Genomic DNA, 12,569 nt, shown 5'->3' on the forward strand with positions numbered 1-12,569 from the left:
CCGTGCAGAAATTGCGCTGACACCATTTTGCGGCAACACTTCTGAAGATTTGCCTCCACCTTCTGCTCGGGTGTTCGTCGCCACCGACGCTGATATCCCTCCTTTCTCTTCTGCCCTTGCACCCGTTTCCTGTGCTGCTTTCTCCGACTCCACAGTTCTTTTCACGCCATCTCAGCTTGCTGTACGCCGTCATCCTTTCTTGCTTCCCTTTGCCCTCCTTCCCTTTCGCCAGGGCTGCAGCGCACTTTACGTTTCGAATCCGTTTTCGTGTCCATCAAGCTTACATCGTGGCGAGTGCCTCGGTTTTGCTTATGAGTTCGGCACGAGCTCTCTGTACGATATGCGTGATGACTCGACTCCTCTTCACATTGACGCCATGACTCTCCCTGTCTCTGCGCCTGCGCCTGCATGTGACCGAACGTTTGCTCCATTTATTGATCCTAACCTCACTCCGAGTGAGCGCACGCAGATCTTCGACCTCCTTAAGCGATTTAGAACTTCTTTCGACCTCCAAAAACAAAGTTTAGGACGTACCTCCACAGTCGTTCATCACATGGACACCGGCAGTCACGCGCCTCTACGCCAACGTCCATACCGTGTGTCCGCGACGGAGCGCCGTGTCATCGATGAGCACGTAGGAGACATGCTTCGACGTGGCGTGATACAGCCATCACACAGTCCCTGGGCTTCTCCGGTACTGCTGGTCAAAAAGTATGATGGGACTATTCGTTTTGGGGTGGACTATCGACGACTAAACATGATAACCCGGAACGATGCCTATCCTCATCCCCGTATCGACGACGCACTGGACTGCCCCCAAAGCGCTGAATTCTTTTCGTCCTTAGACTTATGATCCAGTTATTGGCAGGTCACGGTGGCTGATGAAGATCGCCTGAAAACAGCATTTGTTACGCCTGAGAGCTTATATGAATTTACTGTGATGCCCTTTGGCCTCTGTAATGCGCCTGCAACATTTGAAATAATGATGGCTAATATCCTCCGGGGCCTCAAATGGCAGACATGCCTTTGTTATCTCGATGACATTGTTATCTTTACCCAGGACTTTTCTTCTCACCTGTTCCGACTCAAACGCGTGCTTACTTATCTTGCCGATGCTGGACTCCGGCTCAACTTAAAGAAGTGTCGCTTCGCCGCCCAGCAGCTAATCATCCTTGTTCACGTTGTTTCCAAAAATGGTGTGCTCCCAGACCCAACCAAACTCCAAGCCGTTGCCGAATTCCCACTGCCAAAGACCACAAAAGAATTCCGTAGCTTCATCGGATTATGCTCCTATTTTCGTCGTTTCATCCGCAACTTCGCCACCATAATAGCACATTTGACGCAGCCTCTCGCGGGTAACCATGTGCACGACCTCTTGGCCTGGCTGCCAGTTTGCGATTCCGCATTCACGACGCTGCGTCATCTTCTAACCTCACCCCCCCCACTCCGACATTTTGACCCAAGCGCACCGACAGAAATACACACGGATGTCAGTGGCGTTGGCATTGCCGCTATTATTGCACAAAACAAGACTGGCTTCGATGAATACGTTGTTGCCTTCGCTAGCCACGCACTCACGAAAGCGGAAGCTAACTATTCTGTTACAGAAAAGAATGCCTAGCTATCATTTGGGCCATAACTAAGAACGGCCGCCCGTTCGACGTCATCACGGACCACCACGCACTCTGCTGGATGTCGTTCTTAAAATATCCTTCAGGCCGCCTCGCTGGATGGGCGCTTCGCCTCCTAGAGTATGATATTCGAGTGCTGTACCGCTCTGGCCGTAAGCATTTGGACGCGGATGCCTTGCCTCGCTCGCCAGTGTCAGACCAGCCCAATCATCAGAAAGTACAAATATGCGAGTCCTCCCTCACCTCCACGGATAGCAGAAGGATCCATGAATTCTTGCAATGCTGGCTTTTTTGTCAGACCCATCAGCGCCTTCTACTGGCCGTACGTTTCGTCGTCAAGCACACCACTTTTCTGTTCGTGACGGGCTCCTATACCGCCGTAACTACCTCTCGGGCGAGCGCAGATGGTTACTCGTGGTTCCTCGGCATCTACGTTCGGACATATGTGCAGCGTTTCACGATGACCCGCAATGCGCACATGCAGGAGTACTAAAAACATACGCGCGCCTGCGAATTTGTTATTACTGGCGCGGGATGTACCGATTCGTCCGCCCATATGTTCGCTCCTGCCTTGCTTGGCAACGCCGCAAGAATACCCATCATGCCTTAGCTGCTTCACTGCAACCATTGCCTTGTCCAGGACGGGCCTTTGACCGGGTCGGAGTTGATATTTATGGGCCCCTTCCGACTACCTTAGATGGCAACCGCTAGGTGATAGTGGCGATAGACCACCTCACACGCTACGCCGAAACTTCGCCTCTGCCAAACGCATCTGCACGGGATGTTGCCTGGTTCCTTCTGCGTAAGATCATTACTTCGCCATGGAGCCCCCAGAGAGTTGCTGAGTGACAGAGGCCGCGTATTTCTGTCTGATGCTATAGAAGCCTTGCTCAAGGAATGCAACGTAATTCACCGCACCACGACTGCATACCACCCGCAATCTAATGGCATGACTTAGCGCTTTAACCGCACTCTTGGCGATATGTTAGCCATGTACGTCGCATCTGACGAAACCGATTGGGACCGAATTCTACTCTTCGTGACGTACGCTTATAATACCACCACACAGACCACTACAGGACTTTCCCCGTTCTTTCTTTACGGACGCGAGCCTTCCTGCACAATGGACAGCATCCTTCCATATGGACCTGACACAACGGAGGCTACTACCCTCTCCTAGGCTGCTGCACCCGCGGAAAAGTGCCGAAAGCTCGCCCGCAGATTTACTTCGGCAGATCAGCAGCGACAGAAGCACCTTCGGGATATTCCCTCTTCTCCGGCACCCTATGCCTCTGACTCACTAGTCTGGCTTTGGGTTCCGACTACCAGCCCTGGACTTTCACCCAAGCTTGTGTCCAAGTATCAGGGTCCCTACCGTGTCGTCAGTCAAACGTCTCCTGTGAACTATTTGGTAGAACCCCTTGAACCGCCTTCCGATAAGCGCCGCCGAGGGCGCGAAATCGTGCACGTTCAGCGGCTCAAGCCGTACTTTAATCCACCTGTGCTATCTTGTCCGTAGGTCGCCGAGACGGATTTTTTTCTCCGGGGAGGCAATTATACTGGAGAAGAACGAGCAGCAGGCACTGCTTCGAGAAAGACGACGACGACAAGTGGTTGGGAGCCTTGTGCCTGTGTTGCCGAAGCTCTGTGTCCTCTCGCTGCAGTGCTCTGCTATCTGAGAGTTTTATCCATTGAACTATAACGCCTGTTGACAACATATATATATATATATATATATATATATATATATATATATATATATATATATATATATATATATATAGTAATTTCGTAAAAAGGCAACCTAACTACACCAAGCACAATTTCGCACGCCTATGCGAAGACTTGAGTTCGTGCCCCACCTGCGGCCAGTTCTGCTTTCATCCGCTTTCATTTCCATTAATTTATCATTTTCTTTAATTCAATTAATACATATATACAATTTCCCCTATGCTGTCTTTGATGTCATTCTTTGCTTCTTATGAATAATAAAAATCGGACCCTCAGTTTCCTTTCTTCTATTTGTGCCTCGAGCGGCCAGTAGCGCGGAAATTTGCGTGCATTAGGGGCCTCTTTCACGCTCGAAAAACTTTTACGTAGCACGCATTTAACAGAAAGCTGCGTAGGCAGTTTTTCATGTGGCTCGACAATTTTCTCATTGAGACTTTTTTCGCATTATATTATTTGAGAAGTTGAATAGTTTATTAAGACTAATTAGCTAATTAGACGGAATAAAAAAGAAATATTTTGGGTAGCTCCAAGCGACGGCAAACGCTACTTTTGTTCTGTCGAGCTACGTGGCATTTTCATATGTTTAAACTCTAGCTAAAGTTATATAGCTGAGGCACCCTGTATAGTTTACGCCCCTTCCGGTGTATAATGTTTAGGCCTCTATAAAGCCATGTTAAATTTTTCCTTCGCATATCTTGCTTTGTTGAAAACTCATGATCACCAGCTAGGCACTTCTTAGCCATACCTCGCCCTTGCACTAGTGCAATTTATAAATGATCATTATTGTTCACTGTGGTCTTGTGTCGGCGCACTCTTAACGCACTTCTCTGCTGTGGCAGCTTGGTGTCAGCTTGAAAATTGGTTCGCACGAAGAAAATCCGCAGCAAGCACGAGTCATCATGCCAGTTGCTGAAAATGTTTTTGTGCACGGCGAAAGGATTTGCACACGTTTACGGGAGACTTTCAGATAGTAGAGTATCACTTGAATGTGAACTTCATATTTATAGTTGCTGCTACTGAATTGTATATGGTTGTGCGTTCAATGGAGCCAGCACAGTAGTCAGGGCTCAGCACGACCGCAGAGACAGCGACGATAGTGTACGAGAGGGGCCAAAAGCTGGCACAGTAAGAGCCAATAACTTTTTTTGCAATGACACAGCATTAGAACGCCGGCTGCCGAGGCCTCTTTTTTTATTTTCGCCTTCCTGGAATTTGCGTTGGTTTTCCAGGATGTAACGCAAGACTGAGTTCCTTCTTCTGTAAATTCTTGGTCAAGGTTTCTGTATGTAACCCAGGGCTAACAATTAGATTTTGATTTTTTCAGACCAGTCCATGTTCAGTGATTTAGCTAGATAATGCATTTGAAGGCAGTGCAACCTAACCTTTATCGCAACTAAAGTACCGAATGGGTTCCATCACACAGAACATTGCTTCTTACAAATGTAAATCAAATGTAAATAATTCTGCCTATAATTAAAACGATACCAGCTATATATGCTTCACTCTATACTGTTTTTCAGCTACCTCAAGGTGCTTAAAGAAACCGGATCGTTATTGGTTCAAGACTTTCACATCCTATTATTTTGATGCCAACAAGAACAACTGCATGAAGAGAAAAATAAGTTGGATAATAGGAACCAGCACGGAAGAAAATCGATTTAAAACAAAAGAAGAATGTATGAATGCGTGCATGCCAGCCACTTTTGTAGTCGTGAACGGATAACTGTGTTATGTAAAGTACACGAAATAAATTACATTTAAGATGGTTGCGTAACACCTTAAAAAATCTATACAGGCAATGCAAGATTCTACGGAGTCAACCATACGTTGAAAACATACCAAGGAATTTTATGCAGCAGCGTTGTGGCGGATTAATGATGATGATGATGATCGTCACAGGCTTTTCTGCAGGCACAAAAAGTCTTTTCACCATACTTGACTAAAGAATTAAGTTTTAATGCGACACTATACGGATCGAATGACGAAACAACATTTTGAAAAAAAAAAAACATCTTGCGGCGCCCAAAACAATACCACACTCGATGAAAAGACGAAGGCTTTAGGATAAGCTGCAGACATTTTCTTAATATAATGCGATGTCATCGACGAAGGCTGCCCATTTCACAACACCGTTACCTAGCAATGGGCGACCACACGCAGAAAAAGCTAGAACTAGTGCACACATAAAAGCCGTCTAAATAGGAGGAATGTCGGCGGCCACGAGAGCTGAATATAAATGGGGACTGTTTATGGCTATCAATAAATAGTGCGCTTGGGATATATGGGGAGGCAGATTGTATCAGATGAACAAGAGATCAATGAAGGCGAAAAGTCGTAAGTACGTTAAACGTATAATCATTCTAAACATGATCTACCGGCGCGTGCGGGCCCACCTGCCCTAAGTGCACATCTGCGCCTTGTGTTCATTACCTATCACCCCCACCCTTACCCATTTGCCTTCTGTTTATATCTACGAGTGAGGAATAAACGTCCACTCTCCTACATGGTGTCACTGTCCCGTTCGCTATTGGCGCAACGTTGCCGCCGCCCATCGTAGCAATGGCGACAAATATTCCCACCGAGACGCTACTTCGAAATACCAGCCACACTACGAAGCCACCCATTGGTCTATCTACAGCCGTCTACCCATCTACCTACCTACCCGTCTACCTGTAGCTTAAGCTACTAGATTTTGATGAAAGTCGGTGCTGTGTACATATAGTCCTCTTCATCTTGTCTTCTTCACATCTTGAATCACTAACACGCCCAACTTTCAACCTGCAGTGGCGCTGCTGCCCCGGCCAAAGAGGATTGCATGATAGGACGCGCCGGCGGCACGGGAGGCCGATAGGGCTCCCAACCTTAAGTCTGCCGAGAGACGCCAGCGACATTCCTTCCCCTGGCGGAGAGCGGCGTCACCATGTATAAGGTCGCCGGCCCCGTGAGGCACTCGCGATGTCCACGATATTTGCAAAATTGCTCCTCTAGTCGAAATTTCCCCTGCCACAAGAGAGAAACACACTTGGAGCCTGCAGTCGCTTGTCAAGTTCTACAGTTTCCAGTGTAAACTGTATGAAAAGAAACGCAAGAAGGCATCGGTAACCGCCGTCCACAGCAGAGTCCGCAAGGTTTTTGTTTTATTTAACGCTTGTTATTATTCGCGGCAGCGTTGTTGCTTCACCTTGTAGCTGAGTCATGAGAGTTTGATCGTGACGACGAGATTATCGCTGCAGCTCTACCTCGACGTGCCTTGAGCTACGAATTGAGCGCCGTTTCATTTGCGCGTGCGATGCAGATTGTGCTTTCTCTTGTTTGTATGACAGCCGGTGCTTGATCGACAACATTTCTGAAGTAGCAAGTTGCAAGCAGTTGAGTGCTTCGGCGCAAGCATAAGGTTAGGCAGCCCATTTCTGGAAAGAGTGCCCACCGTACTGTGTGGCATCTTCAATTCGCGAGTTCTGTTCTGAGAGGAGGGCAGCGGTGGTTTGAATCACTTTGTCTGTCGGTCGCTCTTTAATACTAGTGACCCACGGGCCCTTTCGATCGCGATCAGCTCCGTAGGGATAAAATTTTTTGGTGGCGTTCAAGATTCGTAGCTGCTTCATGGTCCAACAAACCCTATAAAGTTGGCTGAGCTCACTCAGCATTACAGACGGCAGCCTCCGATCGCGATCTACAGGATCCTGGTCATGCGAAATCATGGTCGGAAGCGCCCATATAAAAGCGCCTGTGTAGAAGTACCTTATTCGGATTGGACTCGACAGCTCTCCAAAGTGCCTGTGTGACAGGGTGTAAATTTAATATGGTTTTAGACACGTTCAAGACGTCAGAGTCGTTGTACCGCGCGACGCGATAGTAAAATCGTCTCTCTTGGTTTTTGTGACGCGGCTTTCCACGCCAGTTTCTTCATGATGTTTTTTTTTTGTGGGTCGAGGGGTATTTGACGAATTCAGTGCCTCTTTTCTTTCTTTTTTTTTAGCATGCAGTGATATTGAGTGGCAACAAGAATTTTGGTTGTCCTAATTTTGGTCCTTTATGAAGCGAGTGGCAGTGCCAAGAAGTAGTCCAGGTCTGATATGCTATGCATCAAAGATCTCCGAAATGTTTGCCTGCTTGAGCAGTTGCCTCCCCTTCTGAAGGATGGCATTATCGATACTATACATGAATCGCGAAGTATGTATTTAAGATTCTGCCTTATTTTGAATAAAAACCTATAGAGCTTTCTTCTCTAGTTATGTTTACAGAGAGTTCTGAAAATTTTGGTTCGGATTCAAATTAACGTTTAACATTTTAGTTGGGAGAAATCTTAAGTAAGTCAACCAATTTAAAGAATGTCGTAGCTTTGATGTTGCATTTCTGTGCAAGCGATTCCGGTTTACCGAGATTCTACTGTACTTCCAAGTTGTCGCTAAACAACCACAACATTTTCCGCGAACGCTTGTGAGGGCTTCGTTTAAGGAAATTCCCATAGCTTTTTACATGTTCTGGCAGAAAGAACCACAGCCAACAGTGAGTTTTTTTAGTTTATTTTCTAAGGCATATTGGTAAACAATGCGATCATGTTCCTCATTAATAAAAGCTTCGCCGTAGGAAGCTCGCCTGCTCGTACGTAAAGCGAAACTATGTCTCATTCAGTGACGCCTAATTTTTTTCTTGTATGTTGGTGCACATTCTCTTTTGCATTTTGCGTAAGTTTTAAATACGTTATTATTTGGCCAAAAGTCTGAAGAAATGAGTCCGTAAGTGTCTATTTCTACGCAGACATCTGTTCTTGGGTCATAATAATGGTAAGTAGTTGGCGTCACCCCAGAAGGATAGACATCATGGTACTCTGAATACGAGGTGTCCAGGCATGGGTGGGTTTCTGAAAGATAGTTCGAGTGTTATATTATTTCTACCATTGTCGCGGCTTTGCACGTTTTAGTTCAAATAGGTATTATTCGTGAGAAGAGCATTTACCCTTTTCTAAACTACCTTCCATGTTGCAAAAAATATTCGATATTGAGCCCATCAGTTGGTGCGCGACGCTTAAGCAAAAAAAAAACCGCATTGTGACGCCCAGTATAATTACTGGCCAAAAGCAAGAACGCCTTGAGTCTCCGTCTTCTTCCTAATAAAACAACCCTGCTAATACGAAGTTTTTTATGAGTCTAATCCCTCCAAAAATCTTGCATGGTTGTTTCCATTCTAGTGGCGGAATTGCATTCGTCAACCCAGTAAATTTGATACTTGGAAAATTTCAACGAACATTTAAATCTAAGTTAGGTTTTATTCCAAAGTAAAAAACGAAAGTCGGGTAATAGTGCGCTGAGACATTCACAAAGTTCAAAAAGTGTGGATAGTCCACGTGCGTGTACTGATCAAGTGACAACAATCGAGCGACACTGTCAGTGGCAGATAGGTGGCCCACTACAATAACTAGGGGATTCTCTCTTGTATAAGCTAGGCCGGCAAGAGTCACGCAGACACTATCTTGGAATGAGTGCCTTAAAACATGGCGCCTAGTTGCAATGACGGCTGCTGGATCACTATGCTGCTCTTGGCGCGATAGTACTGGCACACAGATGCTGGAGTAGTACCGCGGTACTAATGTCTGCTGAAGCTCAGCACAGCTAAGTATGGAGTTACTGACTGCTACTGATTACTATAGGGAACTTCCGCCGAGAGGAGGGATTCAAAACCTTCGAGAAAAAAAGTCGCAGCTGCGAAGCATCGATTGCTATAGCAAATTAGCGGGCAGCTAGCTATCTGATGTAAGGATAGTAGTCTATTGGTCGTATAAACTTGTAAAGATATGCATACTAACTAAATTAACAAGCATGGTGCCACGCGCGCACAAGCAAAATACACGAATACACGTAAAGTGCCTAAGGCGGCCAATCGCGCGGCAATGTTGTATGTATTCGCAGGCTTCTTTCACGCCCGGGAAAACATATTTGTGTAGCACGTATTGAGCGGGTGTTTTTCATGTTGCTCTACAATTTTCTAATTGACACTTTTAATCAAATTATAATATTTGAGAAGGTTATTCATTAATTAAGACAAAGTATGTAGTTAGGCGGAATGCAAAAAAATAATAATCTATCTCCAAGCGACTGTAAACAATATTACCTGGGTTCTATCCAGCTACGAGGCAATTGCATATTTTAAAATCATGGTGCATGATAGTTGGGACACCCTGTATAATTAAGCAGCACAAGACGGAAAGCCTGAAAAAACGGCGTTATGATTCCCTTTTACCGATGTCCAGATGCACATGGAGAAGGATAAATATACCATTGCGCCACACTACGTGATGGTACGAAATGTAAGAATCTGTTCTTTGCTAAACTATGCCAAATGACTTGGTTATTCTGCATAGAATTCTTCAAAGCTAGCCTACACTTCGCTTGCTAAGGCATTCCGTCACGAGGCATTCAACATAGCCAGCTTCTCTTCGTGCACTACTGATAACCAGGCATCATCCATCCAAACACAAATTCGAACAAATCAACGCACTTTTTGAACAAGCGTCACGCAACGGTCGTCATGCAGGTGACTTCGGCTAATGCGATTAGGCTTTCAATGACAATTTCAACCAAGTTGAAGTATGCTTGACTGCATGTTTGTCAACATGTAACCTCTCTGGCATCAGCATTGGTCACTGCATAGTCCGTGGTCCAATGTATAGAGTACGGTGCTACCTTAAAGTTTATCTGGTGTTGGGCGGAATCGAACCCGCGTCATTTAATAAAGACAAGATTGGCTCAATATACTTTCAAACACGCGCCACATGAGAACTTATCGGCAGCCCTGCTAAATGGCGCAGCGTGCCCAGAAAAAACGGCGACAGGGGAGCTTGGCTGCAGAGCACGCCACATACATGACACATTTCGGCAGCGGCAAAGCGGTCCGTCAATACACATTCCTTGAATGCTAGTCGCATTAGCATTGGCCGTCACCGCGTGATGGTTTATGCGGGAATTCTTGTTTCTTTTTTGAAGAGATGATCCATGATGATGATGATGATGTGTAGTGTTTTATGGCGCAAGGGCCAGGTTTGGCCAAAGAGCGCCATGACAAGTGGTAGTGGTAACGATGTATTATGGAAGATGTGACTTGGCTGTAAAGTGGCCTAAAAATAGTCGCTGTAAAGTGCGTAAAATCTGAGTGCTATAAAATTATGGCGATGACTAATGACGGATACTATGAACATTAAAATCCATCGTAGAAGAATGATGCAAAATAGAAAATATATAAGATTCTAAAATTCACTGGAGCACCACTGCCTCGTTAGAGCCCTTGAGACACAAGGGCCTAGAGGCATGTGCTATATAAAAAATTTATCACAGCGGCATCCTCTGGAAAGAGGATGCGCTACGAGTTTAATGGTCTTATTACATGTAGGACAACGTCATTTAAAAAGTTGAGGATTGCCTTGGGGTCAAAAAGCGGTTCCTTACCAAGAAACATAGCCGGGTGTAGAGGGATGTAATGTTGGTAAGCAAGCGGAAAATGTTTCTTTCTCTCCGTTTCGGCTTCCCGGCACTCCAGGAGCACGTGGAGGACGGTAAGCCACTCGCCGCATCTACCACAGATTGGGGGTTCACTTCCGGTAAGCAGATAATTATGGGTGCCAAATGTGTGTCCTATTCTGAGGCGACAGAATAGGACATCTGTTCGCCGAGATTTTGTTGGGGAGGGCCAAAAACCTAACTGTGGCTTTATAACGTGCAGTTTATTATTTATTTCTGCGTCCCACATGCGTTGCCAGTGGTTTCGCAGTTTCTTTCGTATGTAAGGTTTCAGATCTGTAAGAGGCACCAAAGCAGTATTATTAACAGCAGGGAGTGCAATTGACGTAGCCATCTGGTCTGCCAAAACGTTTCCTTCGATTCCCCTGTAGCCGGGTACCCAGCATATGATGATTTGCTGGTTAGAGAGATAAGCTTTGCACATGTCGGAATAGACCTCAGTAAGTACAGGATTTTTATGTTTGTAGGGTGACATTAAGGCCTTCACCACACTTAGGGAGTCTGTATATATAACGGCTTTTTGGAGTTTTGATTTCTTTATATGCTTTACAGCCGACCATACAGCGTAGGCCTCCGCTGTAAAGATACTTGTTTCTGGATGTAGTACATCCGATTCCGAAAAAGAAGGACCGACGGCTGCATAGGATACTCCGGCATGTGACTTGGAAGCGTCTGTGTAGAACTCTGTGCATGAGTGCTTGTACTGAAGTTCTAGGAAATGCATTCGAATTTCTACGTCTGGAGCATGCTTTGAAACTTTTAGAAAGGATACGTCACATTCTGTGACCTGCCAGTCCCAAGGAGGTAATAGCTTGGTTGGGGGCATTAAGCGGTGCTCCAGGAGAAGGACATGCATATCATCGCTAAGCTCCTTCACACTCAGAGTGAAAGGCTGTCTTATAGACGGACGGTTTCGGAAAACTGTATAGCACACGTCATATCAGTGACAGTATTGAAACATGGATGTTCAGGATTAGAGTGCACTTTAAGGAAATACGTAAAGCTGATGTATGATCTCTGCAAGTGGAGCGGCCACTCATTCGATTCGACATATAAGCTTTCGATCGGGCTTGTTCTGAAAGCGCCAGTTGCTAAGCGGATGCCCAGATGGTGGACAGGATCCAGCATCCTTAGCGCGCTCGGGGCGGCAGAGTTGTACACTACGGCACCATAATCCAATCGTGACCGAATTAGGCTCTTGTAGATATTCATTAGACACTTTCTGTCACTACCACACGTAGTCTTAGATAGAAGTTTCATTAGGTTCATTGTTTTAAAACATTTTTCTTTCAGATATTTAATGTGTGGAATGAAAGTGAGTCTATCGTCAAGTATAATACCTAGGAATTTGTGCTCTTTGTTTACAGGTATTTGGTGTCCACACAGTTCTAAGCAAGGATCCGGGATCAGGCCTCTCTTTCGTGTAAAAAGAACAACAGAACTTTTGTTAGGATTGATTTTAAATCCATTTTTCTCTGCCCATTTTGATACTTTGTTCAAGCCATGCTGTACCTGTCTCTCGCACACTGCGAGGTTACAGGACTTAAAAGCTATTTGAATGTCGTCCACATAGACAGAATAGAAAATGGCCGGCGGTAATGAAGCACGAAGCGTGTTCATCTTCACGATAAAGAGCGTGCAGCTAAGCACGCCTCCCTGGGGTACACCAGTTTCTTGTATGAAAGGACGTGAC

The 12,569-nt window shown here is 45.6% G+C and overlaps 1 protein-coding gene and 1 long non-coding RNA gene across 2 annotated transcripts in view; one reads left to right on the forward strand and one right to left on the reverse strand.

Annotated features, from left to right (window-relative positions):
- LOC142588369 (uncharacterized) overlaps window positions 1-5,126 on the forward strand; it is a 45,444-nt gene extending 40,318 nt beyond the window's left edge. Inside the window, exon 4 of the long non-coding RNA XR_012829706.1 lies at window positions 4,883-5,126. This is a non-coding gene — a long non-coding RNA (uncharacterized LOC142588369). The remainder of the gene's footprint in view (window positions 1-4,882) is intronic.
- Window positions 1-12,569, reverse strand: part of LOC142588365 (uncharacterized) — a 198,391-nt gene that overhangs the window by 68,627 nt on the left and 117,195 nt on the right. The window lies entirely within an intron of this gene.

The sequence above is a fragment of the Dermacentor variabilis genome, chromosome 7 (genome assembly GCF_050947875.1).
Source record: "Dermacentor variabilis isolate Ectoservices chromosome 7, ASM5094787v1, whole genome shotgun sequence".
In the NCBI taxonomy this organism is placed as follows: Eukaryota; Metazoa; Arthropoda; class Arachnida; order Ixodida; family Ixodidae; genus Dermacentor; species Dermacentor variabilis.